Source organism: Rana temporaria, chromosome 5 (assembly GCF_905171775.1).
Source record: "Rana temporaria chromosome 5, aRanTem1.1, whole genome shotgun sequence".
Taxonomy (NCBI): Eukaryota; Metazoa; Chordata; class Amphibia; order Anura; family Ranidae; genus Rana; species Rana temporaria.
In genome coordinates, this window is record NC_053493.1 from 323,015,567 (window position 1) to 323,029,730 (window position 14,164).

General features: G+C 42.7%; 1 protein-coding gene across 2 annotated transcripts in view; it reads left to right on the forward strand.

The window, feature by feature from the left end:
- The first annotated feature begins 1,403 nt into the window (after positions 1 to 1,403).
- Positions 1,404 to 14,164, forward strand: part of LYN (LYN proto-oncogene, Src family tyrosine kinase) — a 134,749-nt gene continuing 121,988 nt past the window's right edge. For both annotated transcript variants that reach the window (XM_040354223.1, XM_040354224.1), the window contains exon 1: positions 1,404 to 1,628. The gene's annotated coding sequence lies outside the window, so the exon portion shown is untranslated. The remainder of the gene's footprint in view (positions 1,629 to 14,164) is intronic.

Here is a 14,164-nt window from a genome sequence, read left to right on the forward strand (position 1 = left end):
ACAAAGGTATGTACAGCAAAAAAAATTCAAATAACGGCATACTGTCAATGTAGAGAGTGAGCTGGATGTCATGTTAGAAAATCGTTTTTAGGGTATACCCCCGCTTTAAGGTAAAAGACCTTCTGCCTTTAGAACCATTTTAAATACTTCTATGTAAAATTCCATAATATACTTATAAACATAGGGCCAGATTCACAAAAGAGATACAACGGTGTATCTCCTGATACGCCGTCGTATCTCTGTGATCCGCCCGTCCTAACTATGCGGCTGATTCATAGATTAATTCATTAATTGACTTACACTGTCGGATCTTAAGGATGCAATTCTAGGCCGACCGCTAGGTGGTGAGGCCATTGCGGTCGGCGTAGAATATGCAAATGACTAGTTACGGCGATTCCCGAAACGTCCGCACTGCCCGTCGATCTAACTTTACGTTGTTTCCGTCGAGATACGCCGCGTAAAATTAGGGCTGAGCCCTAGGTGTTCTAAGCCATGTTAAGTATGGCCGTCGTTCCCACGTCGAAATTTAAAAAACCACGTCGTTTACGTAAGTCGTCCGTGAATGGCGCTGGACGCCATTTACGTTAACGTCTAAACAAATGACGTCCGTGCGACGTCATTTAGCGCAATGCACGTCGGGTAATTTTCCCGACGGAGCATGCGCAGTACGTTCGGGGCGGGAACGCGCCTAATTTAAATGGTGCCCGCCCCATTTGAATTAGGCGGGCTTGCGCCGAGCGGATTTACGTTACACCGCTGCAAGTTTACAGGTAAGAGCTTTGTGAATCAGGCACTTACGCTGTAAACCTGCGGCGGTGTAACGTAAATCACATACGTTACGCTGCTGTGGAGCAACGTAATTCTATCAGAATCTGGCCCATATATTTTAGTTATTTATAAAACTAAATAATTTATTATTATTTATTTAATTACATTATTACTACATTACAACCTCTGAAGAACACGTCCAAACAATTAACACCAACATGTAAGTGGTCTTCCTGTACTCCAATTTGCTATTCTAGTGGTATACCTATCAATTCTGGCAAACAATAAAATTGTCTCTACTATAAACTACCTATATTTGGTATACGTATCAATATTTCTAATGAAAGAGTTAGACGCTCTTCGTGAATTTATCACACGTCTTCCGAGAGCATGCACGCGACCAGTAATTTGTCAGAAATTGTCTGAATCGCCCTGACAGAATTTTAATACATTACCGATTTGTGCATAGAGACAAACTGTATGTAATTGCAGATACACTGTCCTACCCAGAACAGTGCAACTGTCCCATTGCACCATCACACTATTTTCCATTTGCTTAAGAAGTTTCTGCCCTCTAGATTGTAAAACTCTATGCAAATCCAGCGAATAGATACACACCAGGAAGTAAAGGCTAAAAAAAATCTAGCCAGCCCCAGTTAGGTAGCTGAAGTTCCTTCTAGTGACCGGCTCAGGGGAAGCAGCTTGTGTTCTTGCTGCATTCCTATCTCCTATTGTTGTTTAAATCCAGCAAGAATTCTATTTTCCGGACTGCTGTGGGACGTGTACTCATCCACACCTTGGTTTGCTTTATCCTGGCTACTCCCGGCAGCTGAGGGGACTCTGTAAGCAGAAGAAATAGAGTGAGTACCAGTGATCAGCTTTCCTTTCTGCTTTTATATATGTACAGTATCTAGGTGCACCTGTTACAGGAGCTCATAAAAGTCCCAGGCTTTACCTTGTTGACACAAAGCAAGATTTAATATGAGTTGACGGTAAACCGCCGACATCCCATGTGCTGTTCTGTCCTACTGATTTGGATTGTAAGGCTACATTCAGATGAGTGTAAAATGTTACTCATTGTATTACGCATAAGGATCTGTAAATACTTGCTTACAGTTGTCCTTTGTCCAATACCTGCATCTGGCATACGTTTCCGCGTATGATCTCAGACGCAGATTTTTGGATTTTGTGTTATGGATCTGAACACCGTGCATGTTTACGCACTTGTGTGAATGTCTTCATTGAAAACAATGCGCTTGCATTTAGGTCTAAAAAAAAAAAAAAAAAAAAAAAAAAAAGCTTGTAAATACAATTTTTTTTTACAGCCGTGTAAATGAAGCCTTGTAACATTCCTAAGGAAATTGTCTCGTGTCTACTGATGTTGTTGTAATATTCATGTTAGAGTTGAGCTTAAAGTCAGCATTTAGCTAGGTTATGCCTTGTACACACGATCGGAATTTTTGATAGCAAATTCAGACAGACTTTTTCCATCGGATATTCCAATCGTGTGTAGCCCCATCTGAGTTTTTTCATCGGATATTCTGAGGAATTCTGTCGGAATTTAGATATAGAACATGTTCTATTTTACTCCGATGGTATTCCGTCCGAATTCCGATGTGATTTGGCCGGGCAAAAGCCAGATCGTGTGTACGGGGCATTAGGACTCATCTGGTCAGTATGTGAGCCAGATAAGTCTATGGCAGCCGGAGGAACCCTTGAAATAACCTTTGGGTCTCAGAGAACCCCTGTTAATAATGACTATATCTATAGTTTATGGTCACACGTGGTGATTGGGCAAAATACAAGATGAATGTTCTCAGTGGTTTCTTATCTGGGAGGCAGAAATTGCTAATTTCTCTTTTAGCAGCTTCTTGAGAAACCCCTGAAATAACTTTCCAGTCTCAGGAAAAGCTTACTAATGGTTAATATATCTACAGCTCATGGTACATTAGCGTGATTGTCACTGGGAAAAATGATCCTTCTATTGGTGGTCATTGGGCAGAAACCCCCCTTACAAGATCATTTTTGTCAGTAGTTAATTATCTAATGTCATCCATAAGTGGGTCGAAATTTCCATCCATCTCTGTCTGTTCATGTTCATGAGAAGGCGATCTAACGATTGACTTCTCGTAAATGTGCTTGTTGTAAAAAAAAAATCTGATCAGTGCTGCAGCCTTTTGGCTGCAGCACTGATCAGTGTATTCTGACAGTGGAGGAGACCCCCCTGTCAGGATGTTTATAACACAGCAGGGAAGATTCCTCTAACTTGTGTGGATGAGGGAATGTGTTCATTTTTTTGGCTGATCAAAAAAAAAACTGACCCATGTATGCCCAGCTTTGGAGACAAATGTTGCTCAAATATGACCTAGTAACCTCTAGTGACCGTGGAACCCCCTTTGAGTAAGGCTGGTCTATGGGGTTTTTAGTTGTGCTACTTGAAGATATTCCTTACTGTGATTATTACAAAACAAATTATATTTATAAATACAAGTAGTCGTGTATTAAAAGTATGCAGGGTAGATTATGCTTCTGAAAGTGTTTCTTCAGATCTAACTTCCTGCTGTGTGAAATGCAGAAGTAAAGTTGTTTTGTTGGTGCAGTTTTTCATTTTTTTTTTATTTATTTTTTTGTTTAAAGTCACTGTGATTTGTTGAAAATCAGGGGTTATTAAACCCTAATACAGTATACAAAAAGTGATTACAACAGCTTACCTTATTACTTATCTGGTATGCTGCTGCTTCTTCTTTAAAATCGTGCCTTTCTTCTTAATTGAGCTGGTCCATTAATTGCTGCCCCAGATAGCGGGTTTGTGGGTGGCTCCACTGTCATCCAGGGATCCATGGAGCCACCCTTTCATGCACTCTCTGGGGAAACAGAGAATCCTATGATACTGCTTGGGTCCATATGCAAAGACAGCCAGGGAAGTGTGCAAATGTGTATATGCACAGTGGCCTTTGTGATTGGCCAAGCATCCTCCAGGAAGCTCTATGTTACATGAGACTGTTTGGTGCAATAAATGTGGCCAAAATTAATATACCGACAACATGCCTATCTGCCAGTTTATGGATAAATGCAGTCTTAGGCCTCGTACACACGACCAAACATGTCCGATGAAACTGGTCCGCGGACCAGTTTCCGCGGACTTGTTCGGTCGTGTGTACGAGGCCTTATTCTGGGGAATCTTCTGTTTTCAAGAATTAAAAAGCATTAGTGGCAGCCTGTAATGCAGGGTGCACGAGCAATGCCCCCCGTCCATGCGCTTGGCCCCCTAATCTATATGTGGGTGCCAGACGCATGGATTCCAATGGGGGTTTCTTTTTTTTTTAAGCACATGATTAGAGCCAGAGGCTCTAATAGGCTTTAAGAAAGAGTGGGCTTGTGGTGCAGAGCACTTTGCCCAGTTGTGTGACAGTAGCGAATGAATATTGGCCTGGCTAATTCATCCCAAAGGTGTTCTATCGGGTTAAGGTTAGGAGTTACTCATCCATGTCTTTATGGACCTTGCTTTGTGCACTAGTGAAAATCATTTGGTGGAGGGGGGATTATAGTGCGGGGTGGTTTTTCAGGGGTTGGGCTTGGCCCTGTTAGTTCCAATGAAGGGAACATTAAGCCCGTAGCATACCAAGACATTTTGGACAGTTTCATGCTCCAAACTTTGCTGGAACAGTTTTGGGATTGCCCCTTCCTGTTCCAAGATGACTGCGCATAAGTGCACGAAGCAAGGTCCATAAAGACACGGATGAGCGTGTTTGGGGTGGTGAAAGTTGACTGGCGTGCACAAGCCGATAGAACACCTTTAGGATGAATTAGAGTGGAGACTGCGAGCCGGGCCTTCTCATCCAAAATCAGTGCCTGACCTCACAAATGCGCTTCTGGAAGAATGGTCAAGCATTCCAATAGACAAACTCCTAAACCTTGTGGATAACCGTCTCAGAAGAGTTGAAGCTGCTTTAGCTGCAAAGGGTGGGCCAACTCAATATTGAACCCTACCGACTAAGACTGGCATACCATTAAAGTTTGTGTGCGTGTAAAGGCAGACGTCCCAATACTTTTGGTAATATAGTGTGTGTGTATATACATATATATATATATATATATATATATATATATATATAGATAGATAGATAGATAGATAGATAGATAGATAGATAGATAGATAGATATATATATATTTATAAAAAATTACTGTCAAAATAACGACTGTATTAAATCAACTGAAAACTACACTCGTGACTCGCGACTGTTCAGGAGCTGGTATTTCACCTGTTCTACTGCATTTTTACATGGTACTGTAATGATCTACATTTATATATATATAGATACCAATTCAGTGTTGTATATTTGGTGGTGTCAATGTACCGTGTGGAAAAACTACCTAATTGTTGGTGTTCCTAGCTCCACCCACTCCATTGATTCAAGTAGCCAACAGTTGTGGGAAAAAACATAGACAGAGTAGGATTACCAAGTTAGAAATTTAATCACAAGTCTTATATACATTTTAGTCTAACAGCCTCATTTCATTTTTATAAAATAAACACCATCTTTACACAATCATATATTTTAGAAGAAATCCAGTTAGTGTTTTTTTTGTAAAGTATGTACATTTCCCTGTGTACACTCTCCAGTGGAGTGAAGAGGATTAGATAGGGCCAGATGTGAATATAGCTGGCTTATGTCTACAGTGTATTTATCTTTTGTACCTAGTTGTTCAAAAGAAGAACAAAGGACTGCACCCTATTCATTTGCACTGACTTGTGCTTTGCAGTGCCTGTGTACTTTACAGGAGAATATATTATGTTAAATACAGGCTAAATCAAGTTCTAATATGTTATATACAGGCTGAATCAAGCTCTGATATGTTATATACAGGCTAAATCAAGCTCTAATATGTTATATACAGGCTAAATCAACCTCTAATATGTTATATACAGGCTGAATCAAGCTCTAATATGTTATATACAGGCTAAATCAAGCTCTAATATGTTATATACAGGCTGAATCAAGTTCTAATATGTTATATACAGGCTAAATCAAGCTCTAATATGTTATCTACAGGCTAACTCAAGCTCTAATATGTTATATACAGGCTAAATCAAGCTCTAATATGTTATCTACAGGCTAACTCAAGCTCTAATATGTTATATACAGGCTAAATCAAGCTCTAATATGTTATATACAGGCTAAATCAAGCTCTAATATGTTATATACAGGCTAAATCAAGCTCTAATATGTTATATACAGGTTATTCCAAGCACACAGCATATGCACATGTACTCTAATGCCTAGTACACACGGGCTGAATGTCGAGAAACATCGGCCGGTTCAATAAAAAACATCCGACGTTCGGCCCTTGTGTATGTCAGCTGGTCCTATTGGCCGGCTTCTGTCAGACGAGCATGCTGGAAAACTAGCAGCCGACTGGCTCCAATCAGCTCTGTCAGCCAATGGCTGAGAACCCTGACCAAAGTGTCCTGGCAGGGAGGCCGGGGGTCTATACCCCTGTCAGAACACAACAGCTCAGCAGGGGAGATCGCTGTACTAATGTTGAACTGTTCGTTGTCTTTCGTTCAACCCACCGGGCTTTACCAGGCTTAATGCCGCTTACACACAACCATTTTTAATGTCATGGAAAAAAACAAGGTTTTTTTCGACGTGATTCTTGTCAAGCCCGCCTTGCATACACAGGATCGTGAAAAAAAAATGCTCGAGCAAAGTGCGGTGACGTACAACACATACAACGGCACTATAAAGGGGAAGTTCCATTCGGATGGCGCCACCCTTTGGGCTGCTTTTGCTGATTTCGTGTTAGTAAAAGTTTGGTGAGAGACAATTCGCGCTTTTCAGTCTTCGTGCTTTTCAGTCTGTTACAGCTTGACGAATGTGCTATCTCCATTACAAACGCTAGTTTTAACAGAACGAGTGCTCCCGTCTCATAACTTGCTTCTAAGCATGCATGCGTTTTTTTCCCCGTCGTTAAAGCCTACACACAACCGTTTTTCACAACGTGAAAAACGACCATAAAAATTAGAGCATGTTCTAAATTTTTAATGCCCATTTTTCACGTCGAGAAAAATGCTCTGGAGCCTACACACAATCTTTTTAATGACCCATTTAAAAAATGCAATTTTTCTCGTCATGAAAAACGGTCGTATATACGCGGTATAAGGCTTCATTCACGTGGCCATACAAAAGTGTTTTTTTTTAACTACAGATCTGAACACAGCTGCATTGCTCTCAATAGAGCCATTTACAAGTAAATGTGTTGCTTTAAGATCCGTTACGCAGAATTCTAAAATCCGCATCTAACAACATGCGCTTTACACGCTTACGGATATGAATGCATGTACACACATTTGTACGCACGTAAATTAAGTCTAAACAAAGGGTAAAAATAAATTCTCATACTTCTATTTGGAAGGAGCAGTCCATGTTAGTTGTGGTCATATGCACTGCTCTATATACATTACAAATCCCATATTCCATAGTCCCTAGTCCATCTCAGAAATGACCAATGGTCCCACTGTATGTTCCTACACACAGTGGGACCATGGAGAACGAACTTAGCCGCCCTCTAACAGGAATTCCGAGCAGGAAAAAGAGGAATTTGGAGGAGGCTGAGACAGGGCGGATCCGGAGTCTAGTCTCTGGAGGGGCACTGCCAGAACATTTTGCGGACAATTTGTCAGGGCAATGGCTGGTGTTGGCGCTTCTATCATCACGGCGCCATGGTTAATATGGTGTCAGGATGATTGAAGCACATTATTTATATTATTACATTGTAATATGAAATTAAATAGTTCACCTCACCATAATGCTGAATCAGTGGGAGCCCTGAGTGTGTCACTTGCCACCGTCACCTGCCAACAGATGCAGAGTGTCCCTTGCCACTATTGCCAGCCACCAGATTCAGCGTGTCACTTGCCACAGTTGCCTGCCACCAGATGCAGCGTGTCACTTGCCACTGTCTCCTGCCACATCCCCTGTCTCCAGATATGGATTGTCACTTGTCAATGTTGCCTGCCACCAGATGTATATTGTCACTCGTCAATGTCGCCTGCCACAAGATGCGGATTGTCACTTGCCAGTGACTGTGTCCCAGAGTGAGGACAGGCAGTGAGAGATGATGTAATCTCTCTGCTGTCCTTACCTGCGCAGTGATGGCGGTGTTCTGTCAGAAGCTGAGCTGCGATAATGCAAGGCGGGCAGTGAGAGATGATGTCATCTCTCTGCTCGCTCGCTCGCCCGCCCGCTGGTGTCCTGTCAGAAAGCCGCTACCCATCAGAAAAGGCAACCAAAGTGATGTTGCATTGCGGTCACTTGTCTGTAGTAAGCCTAGAGTTAGAAGTCGGCAAGCGGCCATTTTTATACACCCACCGGAGTCTTGCTTTTCACCATTATTTTTAACAGTAAACTCAACTTGTATAGTGAAATACAGTATTTGGAAGTCTGTAAGACTGTTTTGATGTTGAATTTTATAAGCAGCGGTCTTCTGTCAGATCATAAAACCTGTGAGATTAGCAGGCTTGTCGCTGCTTTTAAAATTCAATATCAAAACAGTGTTACGAACTTTTAAATACTGTATTTCACTATATAAGTTGATTTTACTGTTAAAAATAACTGTGAAAAGCAAGACTCTGGTGAGTGTAAAAAAGATGTCCTCTTCCGACTTCTAACTCTAGGCTTACTGCGGACAAGTGTGGGTGTACCAAGTTGGCCACGACGCAACGTCACTTCAGTTGCATATTCTGATGGGTAGCGGCTTTGTGATAGATAAACTACCTGCTCGCTCAGTTACGCGCTAGCCCGCTCACCAACCTGACCGCCCGCCGGCCAGCTCACTCACTCTCCGGCCTGCTCGCCAGCCTGCCTTTCTGCTCTCTCACCCGCCGGCCTGCTCAGTCACCTGCCGGCTCACACGCTCACTATTTTCTCGAGGGGAGAAATTGCCCCGTTGCCTCGCCCCTGGGCTGAGAGCAATAAAAGATACTTTTTTTGAGTTAAAAATACCTACTGAACAGAATTTGGAGTTTAGTGTCACTTTAATTACAGTTGGGACAGTGATTGATAACAGCTATTCTAAAGTTTCTAGGTCAATTATTGATACTGTGGGGTTGAGTTACTAAAACTGGAGAGTGCAAAATCTGGTGCAGCTGTGCATGGTAGCCAATCAGCTTTTAACTTCAGCTTGTTCGATTAAGCTTTAACAAAAAAATCTGGAAGCTGATTGGTTTCTAAGTAGCGCTGCACCACATTTTGCACACTCCAGTTCTAGTAAATCAACCCCATTGTGGGTCCTCACTTTCCATCATTATAGTTCATAGATTGTTTAGAATAAGCCACAATGTACTATCTGTGCTCTAGTCAGAGGCTATTTTTCCACTGGTGTGCAGTGCTGTTGGCCATCGCAGGGCCCAGCATATGTGTGTGGTCAGTAAGCGTGCTGCCATACATTGACTCATTTCCTGCTACGCACGTCGACTGATGTAATCTCTGGCCACTTATGCTGAATAGTGGTTTTCATTCTGCCAAACTTCTGACAGGAAAAAGAAAAAAGGGTGTGCATGTGCTCAACATTTCTATGTAATAATAATTCCCTGTGTTCCCAGGGCTCAGGACTAGAATTGAATCTCTGAGGTACTTGAGGTACAAAAAACAGGGTAGCCTAAACAGTAGTCAGTGATTTGCAACTCATGTGACAAGAAATCTCAAAAGAGTTGCCTTTTTTTGGAGGGGGGATTCTTAGAAATGTGGTTTAAAGTGGAACTTTACTTGTTCTTTAGCAAGGAACATACATACATAGGGGTAGATTCACGTAGAATGGCGTATGTTTGTGCGGGCGTAAGGTATCCTATTTATGTTACGCCTCCGTAACTTTTACAGGCAAGTGCCGTATTCTCAAAAGAAAGTTGCGGCGGCGTAGCGTAAATAGGCCGGCGTAAGCCCGCCTAATTCAAATTGTGAAGAGATGGGCGTGTGTTATGTAAATTAACCCTGACCCGACGTGATTGACGTTTTTCACGAACGGCGCATGGAATTTCCCAGTGTGCATTGCTCCAAAGTACGCCGCAAGGACATATTGGTTTCAATGTGAACGTAAATGACGTCCAGCCCCATTCACGGACGACTTACGCAAACAACGTAAATGTTTCAAATTTCGTCGCGGGAACGACGGCCATACTTAACATTGGTACGCCGCATATACGCCTCATATAGCAGGGGTAACTTTACGCTGGGAAAAGCCTAACGTAAACGGCGTAACTATACTGCGTCGGCTGGGCGTACGTTCGTGAATTCGCGTATCTAGCTGATTTACATATTCTAGGCGTAAATCAGCGTACACGCCCCTAGCGGCCAGCGTAAATATGCAGTTAAGATCCGACGGCGTAAGAGACTTACGCTGGTCGGATCTAATAGACATCTATGCGTAACTGATTCTATGAATCAGGCGCATAGATACGACCGGCCAGACTCAGAGATACGACGGCGTATCTGGAGATACGCCGTCGTATCTCCTTTGTGAATCTACCCTATACATTCCACATAAATGTTTATGCTACCAAAATTGGTGGGTGCTGTAAGTTGCCTCCAGCATTGCTCCTGTTTCTACTTGCTGGAGGCTGCCATTTTGCTGAAGCCCAGAGCCCCTAAAACAGAGCAAACCTTTAGGCTGTAAGCAGATTGGCCTCTTTAAATTCAGCACAGTGCCAAAAAATAGAGAGCAACTGAGCATGTGCAGAACAGGGTAAGACAGTGTATTACTGGATTAGTAGAGGCACTTTTTTATAAATATTTACATTGCTATACTAGCAAAAGGGGTCAGCCTGAAGTGATCTAGGAGAATTAAATTTTCTGACCAAACATCCACTTTAACCACTTGCCGACTGTCGCACGCCGATTTATGTTGGCAGAATGGCAGGGGCAGGAAAATGGGAGTACCTGTACATCCCTTTAAATTTGCCGCCTAGCAGGCGCATGCGATTGGGTCCTGCATATTTGCCGGCGCCCCACGATCGTGTCACAGAGCGGCAGAACGGGGAGATACCTTCACCCATTCATGTGTATGGGCAGCTGTATGCAGCACCCAGAAATCCGGGCCACCAAAATATGCAGCTTGTTTACGCAACATGGACAAATGTGCCAATGTGCTTGTAGCACAATTTGTGTATTTTTCAGGCAATTCAATTCAAGTCTGTGTGGCCAAAAATGCTTGACCCTGTCTGAAAAAAGCTTGTGTACTTTTTCTAATACCAGGCGTTGAACTACAAATGACAGAGCATTTAGATGTGAACAAGCAGAATTTTAAACAATGGAATTTTCATGTTGAGCATTGTTGCACCAGGGCATACAAAGTGCCTCCAGCCACGGGTGGTCACTGGCCTTAAGAACAGGTACAAAGAGATGCACAGCTTTTAATCTTAGTAGCAGAAATCAGTAGATTCCTGCCACTGGAATTCACAGAGTGGCAAAATGGCCGTGCAATTTGTGCCTTAGGGAAATGCGTCATGAAGCTCTCAGATGTGACGGAGGGCTAAGATGGCTACGAGGATCATTTCGCTGTCATGACACATGTTTGGAAGGTGCCCGAGCAAACATACCTAGAGATGAAATCACCCTTCTGTTCAATAAAGGCAATATTCAACAGCACTGGGCAAAATGACACTAAACTCTGGTCTAAAAAAAAAAAAAGAAGAAGAAAAAAGCTCTAGTAAGTATTCCTAAAGTGATTAAAAGCACGTATTTTTTTCCCTTAATAACAAAATGTTTTATTTACCTACCCCGATCCTCCTCTTTTGGTGTTCCATTGCCAGCGCTCCTGGCTCCTCCCCTTCACCGAGTGCCCACCATAGCAAGCTGCTTGTTATGGGGGTATCCATGCAGGCTCGCTCCTAAGCTGGGTCTGTTTGTCCATTGACACACATATCGCAGCTTGGCCCTCTCACTCTCATCACTGGCTGTGATTGAGCAAATGGCATCCTGCTGCTGTCTCTGAGCCAATGAGAAGTGAGAGAGCCAAGAAGGCCACTGCTCTCCTGTACATCGCTAAATTGAGATCAGGCTCAGGTAAGTATAAGAGGGGTTGGGGGGGGGTTGAGCTACCTTAATGCAGAGAATGCAAGGTAAAAAACCTTCAGCCTTTAGAACCATTTTAACTCCAAAAAGTACCTTCTATTGCTCTCAGCCTCTTCCAGATCTCCAAAATCATTTTTTTTGCCTCCGCTGTGAACTGACTTCTTGTTAGAGGGAGAGCTAGTGGCTACATTTGTTCTCCATGGTCCCACTGTATGTAGGAATGGTACCCGCCCACGCTTGCTCCTTAGATGCGATAATGACGATGGACTATGCCATTTCTAATGTGCATAGAGCAGTTTGCATTGATGCAACTAACATGCACTGCTTGTTGAAAACAAATGTAAGGGAGGGGAAAAAGGAGAATGTTCAGAAGTTCATGGAGGATTTTACAAAGAGCCAGGATAACACCTTAAGTAATTATTTAATTTAATATAGATTACGGGGCCATTAAGTAGTGGATGTGTATGGATTATTTTTGGAGAATAAGGCCCCTTTCACACTGGGGCAGTATGTGCGGTGGCGGTATAGCGCCGCTATTTTTAGCGGCGCTATGCCGTTGGAATTGCCGCGGAATTGCGGTGGCATTCGGCCGCTAGCGGTGCGGTAATAACCCCCGCTAGCAGCCGAAAAAGGGTTAATACTGCCCGCAATGCGCCTCTGCAGAGACGCATTGCCGGCGGGAATTACCGCGGTGTGCCATTGTTTTGTTTTCAATGGGAAGGAGCGGTATACACACCGCTCCTCTCACTGCTCCAAAGATGCTGCTTGCAGGAGATTTTTTTTTCTACCGCCAGAGCATCGGGCTTTCACATTGAGAATGCTGGGGCAGGAGTATTTCAGGCGTTATTTATGCGATATTTTTAGTGTGAAAGGGGCCTTAGGCCGCGTACACACCATCGGTCCAAACCAATGAAAACGGACCGAAGTTCAGTTTCATCGGTCCAAACCGTCCGTGTGTACGCCCCATCGGTCTTTTGTCCTTCGGACAAAAGTTAGAGAACTTGCTTTAAAATCTAACCGATGGACCGCTGACCGATAGGTCCAAACCGATGGTTAGTACACAAAAGCATTGGTTCAAAACCCGCGCATGCTCAGAATCAAGTCGATGCATGCTTGGAAGCATTGAACTTCCTTTTTTTTCAGCACGTTGTGTGTTTTACGTCACCGCGTTCTGACCCGATCGGTTTTTGGAACGATGGTGTGTACGCACATCAGACCATCAGTCTGCTTCAGCGGTGAACCGATGAAAACGGTCCGTCGGACCATTCTCATCAAATGGATCGACCGTGTGTACGTGGCCTAAGGCTATCGATTAGGGTAACTTCAACTGATAGCAGTAAAAAAGTTTCAAGAGGATCCAAGGGAGATTGTACAATCAGATAGTAATGTGTGTATGCTGACCAGCTATGCTTTTAATGCATAAGTCGTTTCACTGAGCATGTTGAAGCATTTTAGAGAACCTTCTAACATCATAAAGAATTATGTAGATTTTGTTGCAGATCTCTGAAAATACTAGTTTCTAAATGTAAGGCGTTTATATACTTTAGTGAATTTACAGTTGCATGCATTAATACAAATCAAGATTAGTATACTTACATCAGATAACTTAGTTTAGGTAACATATTTCCTACCCAGCAATCTGATATGCGACATGCACAGATTATGTGCTTCTGTGTGCAAAGAGGACAAGTATATTGCACATAGCATAATGTCATAATGTTGTCAGCCATGTAAATCACACTATTTCTTTTCCAATCATTTTTATTGAAAATCAAATATCAAATATCAAATTTTCAAGGCAAAATATTGTTTACATGAGATAAGCATGTTCATATACAAAATGTCTCAAGATACTAGAGGTGAGAGCAATATGGCATACCTTAAAGCGGTTGTAAACCCTCCCTCATCAATTGTATATTCACAGTATTATGAACGACAAGGTATTTAGCAATCGATTGATCACGTTGTATATAAATAATTGTTTTTCTTACTGCATATATTCTTTATCTTGTAAAAGTTTTTATGCATATTAGCTGGCGCCATCTCCACTGTGGTCTTCCGCGTCTGAAACTATCTTTATTTCCGCCCACAGTACGTTCTCATCTCGGTAATCCCACGCATGCGTCTTAACAAGCCCATTGTTCTATCAGTATGGGTCCCCCCGCTTTATGCTGGCCAGCGATGTTCTATCGAAATGTCCAACTAAAAAAAATCTCTGCTGACACCCGCCCCGTTCCGCCTCTTGCTGTGAGCGCGGTCAGCGCTGTTCTATCGAGATGATAGGACACCTCTGTCTCTCCTCCACCCTGTGACGTACAAGTCACAT